General features: G+C 45.7%; 1 pseudogene; it reads left to right on the top strand.

Annotated features, from left to right (window-relative positions):
• Nucleotides 1-14,366, top strand: part of LOC122544169 — a 67,203-nt pseudogene that overhangs the window by 29,005 nt on the left and 23,832 nt on the right.

Genomic DNA, 14,366 nt, shown 5'->3' on the forward strand with positions numbered 1-14,366 from the left:
TGATCGAGTCCCTGTGATCGAGTGTGTGTGACTGACTGCCTGTGACCCGAGTGCCTGTGACTGAGTGCCTGTGGCAAAGTGCCTGTGACCGAGTGCCTGTGTCCCGAATGCCTGTGATCGAGAGCCTGTGACGGAGTGCCTGTGACGGAGTGCCTGTGACTGAGTGCCTGTGAGGGAGTGCCTGTGATCGAGTGCCTGTGACCGAGTACCTGTGATCGGGTGCCTGTGACTGCGTGCCTGAGATTGAGTGCCTGTGATCGAGTCCCTGTGATCGAGTGTATGTGACTGACTGCCTGTGATCGTTTGCCTGTGATTGAGTGCCTGTGACCCGAGTGCCTGTGATTGAGTGCCTGTGACCGAGTGCCTGTGACCGAGTGCCTGTGATTGAGTGCCTGTGACCGAGTGCGTGACTGACTGCCTGTGATTGAGTGCCTGTGACCGAGTACCTGTGATTGGGTGCCTGTGACTGTGTGCCTGTGACTGAGTCCCCGCGATTGGGTGCCTGTGACCGAGTGCCTGTGATCGAGTGCCTGTGATCGAGTGTGTGTGGCTGACTGCCAGTGATTGAGTGCCTGTGATCATGTGCCTGTGATTGAGTGTCTGTGTCTGGGTGCCTGTAATCTAGTGCCTGTGAAGTGTGCCTGTGTCCGATTGCCTGTGATTGAGTGCCTGTGACCGAGTGCCTGAGATTAACTGCCTGTGTCTGGCTGTTTGTGACCAAGTGCCTGTGAATGAATGCCTGTGATGGAGTGACAGTGTCGGAGTGCCTGTGACCGAGTGGCTGTGACCGAGTGCCTGTGAATGAGTGCCTGTGACCGAGTGCCTGTGACCGCGTCCCTGTGATCGAGTGCCTGTGACTGAGTGCCTGTGACCCGAGAGCCTGTGACTGAGTGCCTGTGGCCGAGAGCCTGTGACCGAGTGCCTGTGACCGAGTGCCTGTGTTTGAGTGCCTGTCACCCAGTGCCTGTGATTGAGTGCCTGTGACTGAGTGCCTGTGATCGAGTGCGTGTGACTGACTGCCTGTAATCGAGTGCCTGTGATTGAGTGCCTGTGGACGAGTGGCTGTGACCGAGTGCCTGTGACTGAGTGTCTGTGATGGAGTGCCTGTGATGGAGTGCCTGTGACTGAGCGCCTGTGAGGGAGTGCCAGTGATTGAGTGCCTGTGACCGAGTACCTGTGATCGGGTGCCTGTGACTGCGTGCCAGAGATTGAGTGCCTGTGATCGAGTGTGTGTGACTGACTGCCTGTGATCGTGTGCCTGTGATTGAGTGCTTGTGACCCGAGTGCCTGTGATTGAGTGCCTGTGACTGAGTGCCTGTGGCTGAGTGCCTGTGACCGAGTGCCTGTGGCTGAGCACCTGTGACCGATTGCCTGTGACTGAGTGCCTGTGATTGAGTGCCTGTGACTGAGTGCCTGTGATCGAGTGCGTGACTGACTGCCTGTGAACGAGTACCTGTGATTGAGTGCCTGTGAACGAGTGCCTGTGATTGAGTGCCTGTGACCGAGTTCCTGTGACGGGGTGCCTGTGACGGAGTGCCTGTGTTTAAGTGCCTGTGACGGAATGCCTGTGATTGAGTGCCTGTGACCGAGTACCTGTGATCGGGTGCCTGTGACTGCGTGCCTGAGATTGAGTGCCTGTGATCAAGTACCTGTGATCGAGTGTGTGTGTCTGACTGCCTGTGATCGTGTGCCTGTGATTGAGTCCCTGTGATCGAGTGCCTGTGATTGAGTGCCTACAACCGAGTGTGTGTGACTGAGTGCCTGTGATTGAGTGCCTGTAATCGAGTGCCTTTGACTGAGTGCCTGTGACCGAGCGCTTGGGATGGAGTGCCTGTGGTCGAGTGCCTGTGACCCGAGTGCCTGTGATTGAGTGCCTGTGACTGAATGCCTGTGATCGGGTGCGTGTGACTGACTGCCTGTGGTCGAGTGCCTGTGATTGTGTGCCTGTGACCGAGTGCCTGTGATTGTGTGCCTGTGACGGAGTGCCTGTGACGGAGTGCCTGAGATTGTGTTTATGTGACCGAGTACCTGTGATTGGGTGCCTGTGAGTGAGTGTCTGTGATCAAGTGCCTAGCATCGAGTGCGTGTGACTGACTGCCTGTGATCGAGTGCCTGTGATGGAAGGTATAGGGGAGATGTCAGGGGTAGGTTCTTTACCCAGAGAGTGGTGGGGGCATGGAATGCGCTGCCTGTGGGAGTGGCAGAGTCAGAATCTTTGGTGACCTTTAAGCGGCAATTGGATAGGTACGTGGATGGGTGCTTAAGCTAGGACAAATGTTCGGCATAACATTGTGGGCCGAAGGGCCTGTTCTGTGCTGTATTGTTCTATGTTCTATGTTCTATCACCTCTCAATTTAAAGCTATGTCCCCTCGTGCTAGCGATTACCATCCAAGGAAGAAAGGATCTCACTGTCCACTCTATCTAGCCCTCTGATTATTTTATATATCTCAATTAAGTCACCTATCAACCTTCTTCTCTCTAACGAAAACAGCCTCACATCCTTCAAGCTTTCCTCATAAGACCTTACTTCCATACCAGGCAACATCCTCGTAAATCACCTCTGAATCCTTTCCAAAGCTTCCACATCCTTCCTGTAATGAGGTGACCAGGACTGTACGCAATACTCCAAGTGCGGCTACACCAGAGTTTTGTACAGCTGCAGCATGATCTCATGGCTCTGAAACTCAATCCCTTTACCAATAAAAGCTAATACACCATGTGCCTTCTTAACAATCTTATCAACTTTCAGGGATCTATGTACATGGACATTCAAGTCTCTCTGCTCATCTATACTACCCAGAATTGTACCGTTAGCCCAGTAATCTTTATTCCCGTTGCTGCTTCCAAAATGAAACACCTCACACTTTTCTCCATTAAACTCCATTTGCCACCTCTCAGCCCAGCTCTGCAGCCTATCTATGTCTCTCTGTAACCTGCAACATCCTTCAGCACTATCCACATCTTTGGATTGTGAGAGGAAACCAGAGCACCCGGAAGAAACCCACGCAGACACGGGGAGAATGTGCAAACTCCACACAGACAGTTGCCCGAGACTGGAATCAAACCTGGGTCCCTGACGCTGTGAGGCAGCAGTGCTAACCACTGAGCCACCATACCACATGGTCCTGCGTGATTCTATGATCATATTGGGAAGTGAAGTCATATGTTATCAGCAATTTTCCATTATCGTCACAATGAAGCCTTTATATTTTGTCATCCAGATACAGAAAAAAAGTGGACAGAATGTTTGAGTAAAGTTTTTGTTTACACTGGAGTTTAACCCCAATTGGTGTGAGGTTAGAAGAAGGAACAAGATGAGGGAGTACTCAATGAATGGCACAACACTCGGAAACTCAGAGGAACAGAATGTGTTTGGGCTATTAGTTTGTAGGTTAACGGGGGGGGGGGGGTTAAGAAGGCAGATGGGACACTTGCCTTTATCAGTGGAGGAATGGATTATAAGAGGGGGGAGGTGATGTTGGAGTTTGGTGAAGCCACAATTGGAGGCCACTGTGTGCAGTTCCCATCTCCGCACTATGGGAAGAATTCTACTGGAAGGGGTGCAGAGGAGATTCACCAGGATGCTGTCTGGGATGGAGCAGTTCAGCGATGAGGGAAGACTGGATAAGCTCAGGACTTTAAAGTGAAAGGCAGAGGTTTAGAGGGGAATTTGAGGATTATTTCACCCAGACAGTGGTGGGAGTCAGGAATGCAGTGCCTGGGAGGGAGCAAAATTAAAAATCACACAACAACAGATTGTAGTCCAACAGGTTTACTTGGAAACTCTAGCTTTCGGAGCGCTGCTCCTTCACCCCATGGTTGTGGAAGGGTAGTTGAGGGATGAACCCTTGGAACATCTAAAAATTACTTGGACGAGTGCTATAACATTCAAGGCTATGAGGGCTAGCCTGACAAAGTGGGATTACTGTCAATGGTAGTATATGTTTGGTGGGAAAGACTCAACAGGCCAAAGGGTCTCTTTTGTACTGTACTTCTTGTACTATGAGTCTATGAATAGATGCAATTCTCATCACTAGAATGCTAAAGACCACCTTCAGATTCATAGAGTCATTGAGACGTACAGCACAGAAACAGACCCTTCGGTTCAACCCGTCCATGCCGACCAGATATCCCAATCCAATCTAGTCCCACCTGCCAGCACCCGGCCCATATCCCTCCAAACCCTTCCTACTCATATACCCATCCAAATGCCTCTTAAATGTTGTAATTGTACCAGTCTCCACCACATCCTCTGGAAGCTCATTCCATACACGTACCACCCTCTGCGTGAAAACATTGCCCCTTAGGTCTCTTTTATATCTTTCCCCTCTCACCCTAACCTGTGGCCTCTAGTTCTGGATTCCCCCACCCCAGAGAAAAGACTTCGTCTGTTTATCTTATCCATGCTCCTCATGGATTTTATAAACCTCTATAAGGTCACCCCTCAGCCTCTGACGCTCCAGGGAAAACAGCCCTAACCTATTCAACCTCTCCCTATAGCTCAAATCCTCCAACCCTGACAACGTGTCAGAGTGAAGACTTAACTCTGTTTCCTGTTCCACAGGATTTGCCTGACTTACTGATTACCTCCAACACTTTCTGCTTTCTACAAATTATTCAATCTTCAGAAATTCTCTCATCCACATCAGAGTGTTGTGACCAGCTCTGAGCGAAACATCGTCTGAAGGACAGATTACATTGGGAGATGTGCAGAGTCAATTCGATAGAAATGAACCACTGGTCTCCAGACTCTAAACTGATGTTTATCTAGTGTGGAAACAATATATCAAAAGAGGGTGACGTAATAGAAATTTTAACACCATGAAATTGAAATCATAGTATCAAAGTGCTTTACTTGGATTCTTAAAGCACAGGAAGTGGATATTCTGTTTTTAAATATATCTGTCTTTCTCTCTCTGTCTGTTTGTTTGTCTGTCTATCCATCTGACAGTCTGTCTGTCCGTCTGTCTGCCTATCTATCTATCTACCCATCCATCCAAACAACCAAATTTGACAGAGTAATATGGTTTGCCTTCTTTAAAACCATAAGAAATAGGAACGGGAGTAGGCCATTCAGCCCCTTGAGCCTGTTCCATTCAATAGGATCGTAGTTGATCCCACATTCCTCACATCCACTTTCCTGGCCTTTCCCCGCAACTCTTCATTCCCCGACTGACCAAGAGTCTATCTATGTCAGCCTTAAATATGCCCAAGCATGCTGACCACCCCTTACTCACAGCTCTCTATAGTAAGGAGTTCCAAAGACCCACAACCCTCGGAGAGTCTCTAATTGGTGTCCCTTTATTCTGAGACTATACCCTCTGGTCCTCGACTCTCCCATGAGGGAGAAGCATTCTCTCAAATTGACCCAGATCATTGAGATCACCTCTCATTCTTCTAACCTCCAGTGAGTACACACCAACCTGTTTAGCTTTTGCTCATTGGACAGTCCCTCCATGCCAGGGACTATCCTATGCATTGTCACTAACTCATTTTTGGAACCATCATTAGGCCCTCTTGTCTGCCCCACCATTCAGTAGGAGCTGACATTCCCCGTGTCCACCTTCCAGCCCTTCTCATCTGTCACCCTGAATACCCCGACTGAACAAGAATGCAATCGGTAATTCTTTGCTCAGAATTCGGTCGACACTGTAAATGGTGTGACATCTTGTCCTTATCCAGGTATCCAGTATCTTCACTCTCGATTCCAGGATTAATCTGTTCAATACAAAACATAGAACATTACAGCACAGTAGGCCCTTCACCCTCAATATTGTGCCAACCTGGGAAACCAATCTGAAGCCCATCTAACCTACACTATGATCCATTATCATCCATATGTTTATCCAATGACCATTTAAATGCCCTTAAAGTTGGTGAGTCTACTCCTGTTGCAGGCAGGGTGTTCCACACCCCCTACTACTCTCTGAGTAAAGAAACTACCTCTGACATCTATCCTATATCTATCACCCCTCAATTTGAAGCTATGTACCGTCATGCTAGCCATCACCATCCAAGGAAAAAGGATCTCACTGTCCACCTGGTGTAACCCTCTGGTTATCTTGTGTCTCTCAATTAAGTCACCTCTCAACCTTCTTCTCTCTAATGAAAACAGCATCATGTCCCTCAACCTTTCCTCATAAGACTTTCCTCCATACCAGGCAACACCCTAGTAAATGTCCTCGGAACCCTTTCCAAATCTTCCACATCCTTCTTATAATACGGTGACCAGAACTACACACAATACTCCAACTGCAGCCACATCAGAGATTTGTACAGCTGCAACATGACCTCATGGTTCCAAAGTTCAATCCCTCTACGAATAAAATCTAGCACACCATATGCCTTCTTAACAGAACTATAGTAGCAACTTTGAGGGATCTATGTACATGGACACCGAGATCTCTCTGCTCATTTACACTCCCAAGAATGTTACCATTTGCCCAATAGTCTGCATTCCTGTTACTCCTTCCAAAGTGAATTACCTCAAACTTTTCTGCATTAAACTCTATTTGCCACCTCTCAGCCCAGCTCTGCAACTTATCTATGTCCCTCTGTAACCTACAATCTCCTTTGGCACTATCCACAACTGTACCGACCTTAGTGTCATCCACAAATTTACTAACCCATCCTTCTACGCCCTCATCCAGGTTGTTTATAACAATGACAAACAGCAGTGGACCCAAAACAGAACCTTGCAGTACAGGATGAACATCTCCCATCAACCTTCTTTCAGCTAACCAATTTATGTCAACAATTTTTAAAACTGTTGGTTCATGGGATGTAGGCATTGCTGGCTGGGTCAAGGTTTATTGCCCATCCTGAAATGTCCAGTGAGGGCAGTTAAGAGTCAATCACATTGCTGTGGGGTCTGGAGTCACATGTAAGTCAGACCAAGTAGGGACAGCAGATTTGCTTCCACAAAGGACATTAGTGATTCGGATGAGTTTTTATAACAGTTAGCAATGGATTCATGATCATCATTGCACTCGTAACTTTCTTTGTTTACAAATTTAATCATGTTTTAATTGCTTTAGCATACTAAACATCCAAAAGAAGGAAATATACCTCAGATACAAGATCATTTAAAGTACAGAATGCTCGCAGTTGACACTCGAATTTGAGTAAAATTAGAGTCACTACACAGCCTGACAAGATTGAGGCAGGCCCACATTATCCTACAAAGCCTCATATCATTTTTAAATTAAAAAAAAGGATGCCTGAAAGTATTTTGCTGAATTGTTACCAAACTAGACCAGTTGTGAACTGCGCACACTTTAAAACATGAATATTACCTGGAACACCATACACAGAATGATTTAGAAAAAAAACAGTTTTCAATGAGGTTTTGATTTTTCATTTAGCTCTTAATTCCAGATTTTTATTGATTGAATTTGAATTCCAACATCTGCTGAGGGCAGAGTTTGGACCTGGGTCCCTAGAATGTGACTTGATAATATCATAAGGTGTCACATCACATTGAAAGCTGCTCATTGTATTGCATATTTTGAGGATAAAGTTTTATCAGACCATTGGGCTGCTCTCCCATTAAGAGAGAGAGGTGGCTGGTGGTGGTTCAACATGAGGATCACGTGAGGGGAGAGGTAGAGAAGGAGAGACCTTCATCGTAACCATGGGGATGAAGCCACACTGTTAGCATCAGTCTACACCACACACTGACCATCCAGCCAACTGAGGAGCTAACCAACCCCTGAATTTTCCAGTGCCTCTCGGTTAAGAATTATTTCATGTTTTTTTTTGTTTAATTCCACAGAAGTTGTCAAAGTAAGCTATGCTGGAGACATAAAGAAACGAAGGCCTTGAAACGAATCTGGTATTCTGGGACATCTTCACATCAAAATGGCATTGTGGTCATTATTGTTTTTCATAAATTCAAGTACGTAGTTCTTTAAATGTAGAGTCAGAGAGGTCTACAGCACAGAAAAAGGCCCTTCAGCCCATCATGTGTGTGCCAGTCAAAAACAACCACCCCACTATCTCTAATCCCATTTCTCCAGCACTTGATCCATAGCCTTGGCAACGCAAGTGCTCATCTAAATCCTTCTTCAACATAATGAGGGTTTCTACCTCTCTCCCCCTTACAGGCAGTGAGTTCCAGATTCCCCACCATCCTTTGGGTGAAGAAACGTTTCCTCACACCCCCCTGCAAATTTCCTGCCCCCGCCTTCATTCTATGGCCCCTCCCCCGATTGCTGAACCCTCCATCAAGGGGGTACGGTTTCTTCCTCTCTCCCCTATCTAAGCCCCATCATTATTTTAGACATCTCAGTCATGTCCCCCCTCTCTCAATCTCCTCTGGTCTGAGGAAAACAAGCCTTGTCTGTCCAATCTTTCTCCATCCCTGAAACTCTCCGGCCCCCCCACGGTAACATCCTGGTAAATCTCCCTGTACACCCTCTCCCAGTGCTATCCCATCCCTCCGAGAATGTGGATTCCAGAACGGCACACAATATTTTTTTGCTGTATGACTGAACAAACTCTTTTTTTTATCTGTTTGTACTCATTTGTAACCTTGTTACTGATGATTCATTCATTCATTATGTTTGAAGTTGTTCAAAAATGAACCACCTGATGAAGGAGCATCACTCCGAAAGCTAGTGCTTCCAATTAAACCGGTTGGACTATAACCTGGTGTTGTGTGATTTTTAATCTCAAAAATGAAAGCATTCCCATCTATGCAAGGAAGTAAACGCTTAATGCCTTCAGTAGGATGAGTAGAGGCAGAGACTATTTTCCAAATGGGGAAAGGCTTCGGAAATTTGAAGCACAAAGGGAATTGGGAGTCTGAGTTCAGGATTCCCTTCAGGTTCACAGGCAGATTCAGTTGGCAGTGAGGAAGGTAAATGTGACGTTAGCATTCATCTCGAGAGGGTTAGAATACAAGAGCAGGGATGTCCTGCTGAGGTTGTATAAGGCTCTGGTCAGACCACATTTGGAATATTGTGAGCAGTGTTGGGCACCGTATCAAAGGAAGGCCGTGCTGGTCTTGGACGGGGTCCAGAGGGGGTTTACAGGAAAGATCCTGGGGATGAAGAATGTGTCAAATGAAGAGAGGTTGAGCTCTCTGGGTCTGTACACCATGGAGTTTAGAAGGATGAGGTGCAATCTGATTGAAACTTATAAAATATTGAGAGGCCTTTTTATTTTGCAATTTATAATCTTTCTCATACTGCATTGCTCACACTATGAGGAGATACTAAAATACGAAAGGTGAGGTGTGGGGACAGTGTACAAACGGTGCATGTGATATTCAAGACCATTAGATTTCGGAGCAGAATTCAACCATTCGGCCCAGTGACTCTGCTCTACCATTTGATGGCGGCTGATGTTTCTCAACCCCATTCTCCTGCCTTCTCCCTGTAACCCTTGATCCCCTTATCAATCAAAAACTTATCTAACTCTGTCTTCAATACACTCATTGGCCTCTACAGCCTTTTACAGCAATCAGTTCCACAGATTCACCATCATCTGGCTGAAGAAATTCCTCCTCATCTCAGTCCTAAAGGATCGTCCCCTCACTCTGAGGCTGTGCCCTTGGGTCCCAATCTCTCCTACTCATGGAAATATTTTCTCCATGTCCTCCCCATCCAGGCCCCCCAGATGAACAATACCCATGAAATTATATTATTACAGTCAATCATTTATACTTCGATCAACAGCTCGGGCTCATGTGGTAATCAAAGCCTGTTTTCATTGTCTTACAGTTCATTTGATGGTTCTGAAGTGCCAAGCTTCAACAGGTAAGAACACCTTTTAATTTCGAATGCATGTGAGCGAAAGATTAATTGGGATGGAGGCTCATTTTGTACCTTTAAAACAAAAAGCAAAGAAAATTATAGCACAGGAACAGGGCCCTTCGGCCCTCCAAGCCTGTGCTGATCCAGATCCTCTATCTAAACATGTCACCTATTTTCAAAGGATCTGTATCCCTCTGCTCCCTGCCCATTAATGTATCTTTCTAGATACATCTTTAATGATGCTATGGTGCCCGCCTCTACCACCTCCGCTGGCAATGTGTTCCAGGCACCCACCACCCCTTTCCGCACATATCTCCCTGAAACTTTTCCCCTCTCACCTTGACCTGGGGATTCCTAGAAATTGAGTCCCTCACTCTGAGGAAACCCTTCTAGCTATCCATCATGTCTAAACCTCTCATGACTTTGGAGATTCACTGAGTAAGTCCCATCCTGGTTTGTCTGACAATGCAACACCTCATATTTATCTATCTGCCATTCCTTGGCCCACTGGCCCAAGTTCCCATTGTACTCTTCGATAACCTTCTTCTCTGCCCGCTATATCACCCAGAACATTGTTCAATGATAAATATTTCCCAAAGAACTGAAATTAATTATTGCATTTGGCCAACTGTCTATTTGTTGTATGGGATGACCTATTTTAGCAGGAACTGCTTAGAAATCTATAAAATTTCAGTTGTGGCCCATTCTTTATGAGTCAGTTTGATCTTTGTGCATCTTTCAATCTCATTTCCACGATTGTGTGGGATTTTCCGCTGTTTGGAGACTCATAATAGTCTATAGGCCAGAAAATGGCCCTTCAGCCCATCAAGTCTGCACCTATCAAGAGCAACCACCTCACTATCCTGTAGTCTCACTATCCCAGGAGTTGGCCCCATAGCCTTGTCTGCTTTAGCATCACACAAGCACATCTGCTTCTGACGTTCAATGTTGTTACCATCACTGAGCCCCCACTATCGAGATTCTGGGGGTTACCTTTGAGAGAATCGAGCCATAACCTGTTAACATTTACTGGCAGTACCATCCCTGAATCACCACCTCCACCCCTCCCCCCACTCCCTGCCTCACTATCAACATTCTGAGGGTTACAACTGGGAAAGAATCTCACCATTGCCCCTTTACACTCAACTGTGTTACCATGACTGAATTGCCTACTATTAGTACCCTGGGAGTTACCATCGAGAGAGAATCTAAACTTCGTGCCCTTGACATTCAATAGCATTATCATTTCTGAATCCCCCACTGTCAAATTCTTGGGAGTTATCATTGAGAGAGAATCTAACCATCATCCCCTTGGTGCTCAATGCTGTCACCATCTTAGAATCCCCCCCAATAGCAACATCCTTGGGATTACCTTTGAGAGAGAATCTAAACACTCAATGTGATGAGGATTTCTGCCTCTCCCACCCTTACAGGTAATGAGTTCCGGATTCCCCACCACCCTCTGGTTGGAGAAGGCTTTCCTCACATCCCCTCTAATCCCCCGATCCCTTACCTTTAATCTATTCCACTTCTCCCCAGCCTTTAACATTGTTGCCTCTATCAAGGGAGCAAGGTTTCTTCCTGACCACCCTATCATTACCCCCTCAACATTTTATACACCTTAACGAGGCAGCGTCTGCTATTTGTTCAGGTAATGTTCATTTTCAGTGAATTTTGTTAGGCTTCCCACCTGAGGTGACGTGACATATCGTTGCGAAGAATAATGGTGAGTTAGACATTTTTGCCATCATGGGTCTTAAGGACCAAAAAGGAATTTTACTGACATCTCATCAGAGACTGAACCAGTCCGTTTCATAACTCTCTTATACTTGTTTCTCTGATACACCCTAAGTGCTTGACCAACTCCATTCCAATTCCAGCTTTCCTTTTGTCTCTGGTTAAACCCAATTCTCACCTGGATGTAGGTTTGCTCACTGAGCTGAAAGGTTTGTTCTCAGACATTTAATCACCATACTAGGTAACATCATCAGTGAGACTCCAGTGAAGCGCTGGTGGTGTGTCCCGCTTTCTATTTATGTGTTAGGTTTCTTTGCGTTGATTATGTCATTTCCTGTGGTGATGCCACTTCCTGTTCTTTTTCTCAGAGTATGGTAGATAGGGTCTGAATCGATGTGTTTATTGATAGAGTTCCTGTTGGAATGCCATTCTTCAAGGAATTCTCGTGTGTGTCTCTGTTTGGCTTGTCCTAGGATGGATGTGTTGTCCCAGTATAGGGTTCCCAGCAGAAGCAGGAATACAGAGATGAGAAAAAAACAGCTCTCTCAACCATCCAACCCAAACTTTGGGTCCTATGTGGTCAACATCTTTTTCACCAAGAAACAAAACAAATTAGAGGAAACCTACAACACTATCAATAATGCCCTTACTGGCATAAAATTCACTAAAAAACAACAAACTGCCATTCCTAGATGTCACAGTAGAGCGAACAGCCAATGGGGAACTTCAAACCAGCGACTACAGGAAAACAACACATACAGACCAAATACGTAACTACAGAAGCAGTCATCCTAACCCCCACAAACATGCAGTAGGACATTATTGCAACAAGCCATCACACAGTGCAGCACCAAGGCACTATGAAGAGCAGAATAGAAATACCTATATAGCGTATTCAAGAAGGACAGGTACCCAATAAACACAGTCCACTGATGCCTCAGCAACAAACCCAAACAGCAGACTCAACATGCCCAGGAACCCTCGCCACTCTCCCCTACATCAAAGATATCTCTGAAATGACTTCTAGACTACTCAGACCCCTTGGCATCATGGCAGCTCACAAATCTACCAACACACTAAAACAGTGGCTAATGAACTTAAAAGACCCTATACAAACAACAAATGAAATGAATGTCATTTTACAAAATACTTTGCAAGAACTGTAACAAACACTACATCAGACAAACAAGCAGAAAACTAGCCACCAGGGTGCACGAACACCAACTAGCCACCAAAAGACATGACCCACTATTATTAGTTTCCTTGCATACAGATGAGGAAGGACATCTCCTGTGATCTTCCATACCCCAAATCTGTTCAAATCTGTCCAAATCTCCGATTTGATCAGTCTAAACCTGTCCAAATCTCGGACCCGAGCCACCAAATTGTTATGACACAGAGGTGAACGCCTCTGTTAATTAAATCAAACACCCAGAAAAGCTCATTTCGCCTCATAATCTATTCAAGGATGAGTGACAGAGAACCCCCAAACTCCACTATTTAAAGAAAATTACATCATTTATTTTTGAACTCCACCAGTGAACATTAAACGACTGTTCGTTTAAACTGCTTATAATCTGCCTCCAACTCTATAACAAATGCTGTTCCAAATAAACACTTATTAAAAATACATCAACTTAATTTCAAAATCACACAGCCGCTGTCGACTTTTGTGTCTTTCTTCTTCTGGCTGAGGATCTCCCTAGGTCATCTCCTTTCCTTTTACTTCAAATACATTTCATATGAAAAGGTAGCTTTGATAGAGAGTGTTCCTAGTTTCTTGGACAGCAAGAGATGAGGTCTCTATGCATTTCCGTCTCATCAGCAATTGCTCTCTGACCAATTAACTGATTGGTTAAATTCAAATTGTCGTCAAAACAGCAACCAAAACTCAGGTATCCATTTCACAGCTGAATGTTACATATTTTCAATTTTACAGTCCACTCCTTGACTGCCATCTAGTCATGTGCACAGGTGCTTGTAATCTCTCAGTTCAAAACTGCAATTTCTCTCTTAAAAGTAAGTTCACACCTTCAATTTCACAACACAAGCACGCCTCTAAATCCTTCTTCAATGTGATGAAAGTTTCTGCCCCTCCCACCTCCACAGGCAGAGAGTTCTAGATTCCCCACTACCCTCTTTCCTCACATCTTCCTCAAAACCTCCTGCTCCTTACCTTCGCTCTGTGCCCCTTCCCTGGGGTCATTGATCCCTACATCAAGGGGTAAGGTTTCTTCCTGTCTCCCCTATCTATGCTCCCTCCTCATTTTATGTATCACAATCATGTCCCCCCTCTCTCTCAATCTCCTTTGCTCGGAGAAAAACAACCCCAGTCTGTCCAATCTCTCCCCGTCACTGAAACACTCCAGACCCCATGGTAACTTCCTGGTAAATCTCCCTCTGCACCCTCACCCAGTGCTATCCCTTCCCTCCTAGAATATGGATTCCTGAACTGCACAGACTACTCTCACTGTGTGGCCGAACCAATGTTTTAGACAGTTCCATCATCGTGCCCCTGCTCTTAAACTCTCAGGTAATAAAGTCAAGTATTCCGCCATAAACCTTGTTAGAGTCATAGAGTCACAGAGATGTACAGTATGGAAACAGACTCTTTGGTCCAACCTGTCCATGCCGACCAGGTAGCCCAACCCAATCTAGTCCCACCTGCCAGCACCTGGCCCATATCCCTCCAAACCCTTCCTATTCATATACCCATCCAAATGACTCTTAAATGTTGTAATTGTACCAGTCTCCACCACTTCCTCTGGCAGCTCATTCCATACACACACCACCCTCTGTGTGAAAATGTTGCCCCATAGGTCTCTTTTATATCTTTCCCTCTCTCCCTAAACCTATGCCCTCTAGTTCTG

This window comes from Chiloscyllium plagiosum, chromosome 47, assembly GCF_004010195.1.
Source record: "Chiloscyllium plagiosum isolate BGI_BamShark_2017 chromosome 47, ASM401019v2, whole genome shotgun sequence".
In the NCBI taxonomy this organism is placed as follows: Eukaryota; Metazoa; Chordata; class Chondrichthyes; order Orectolobiformes; family Hemiscylliidae; genus Chiloscyllium; species Chiloscyllium plagiosum.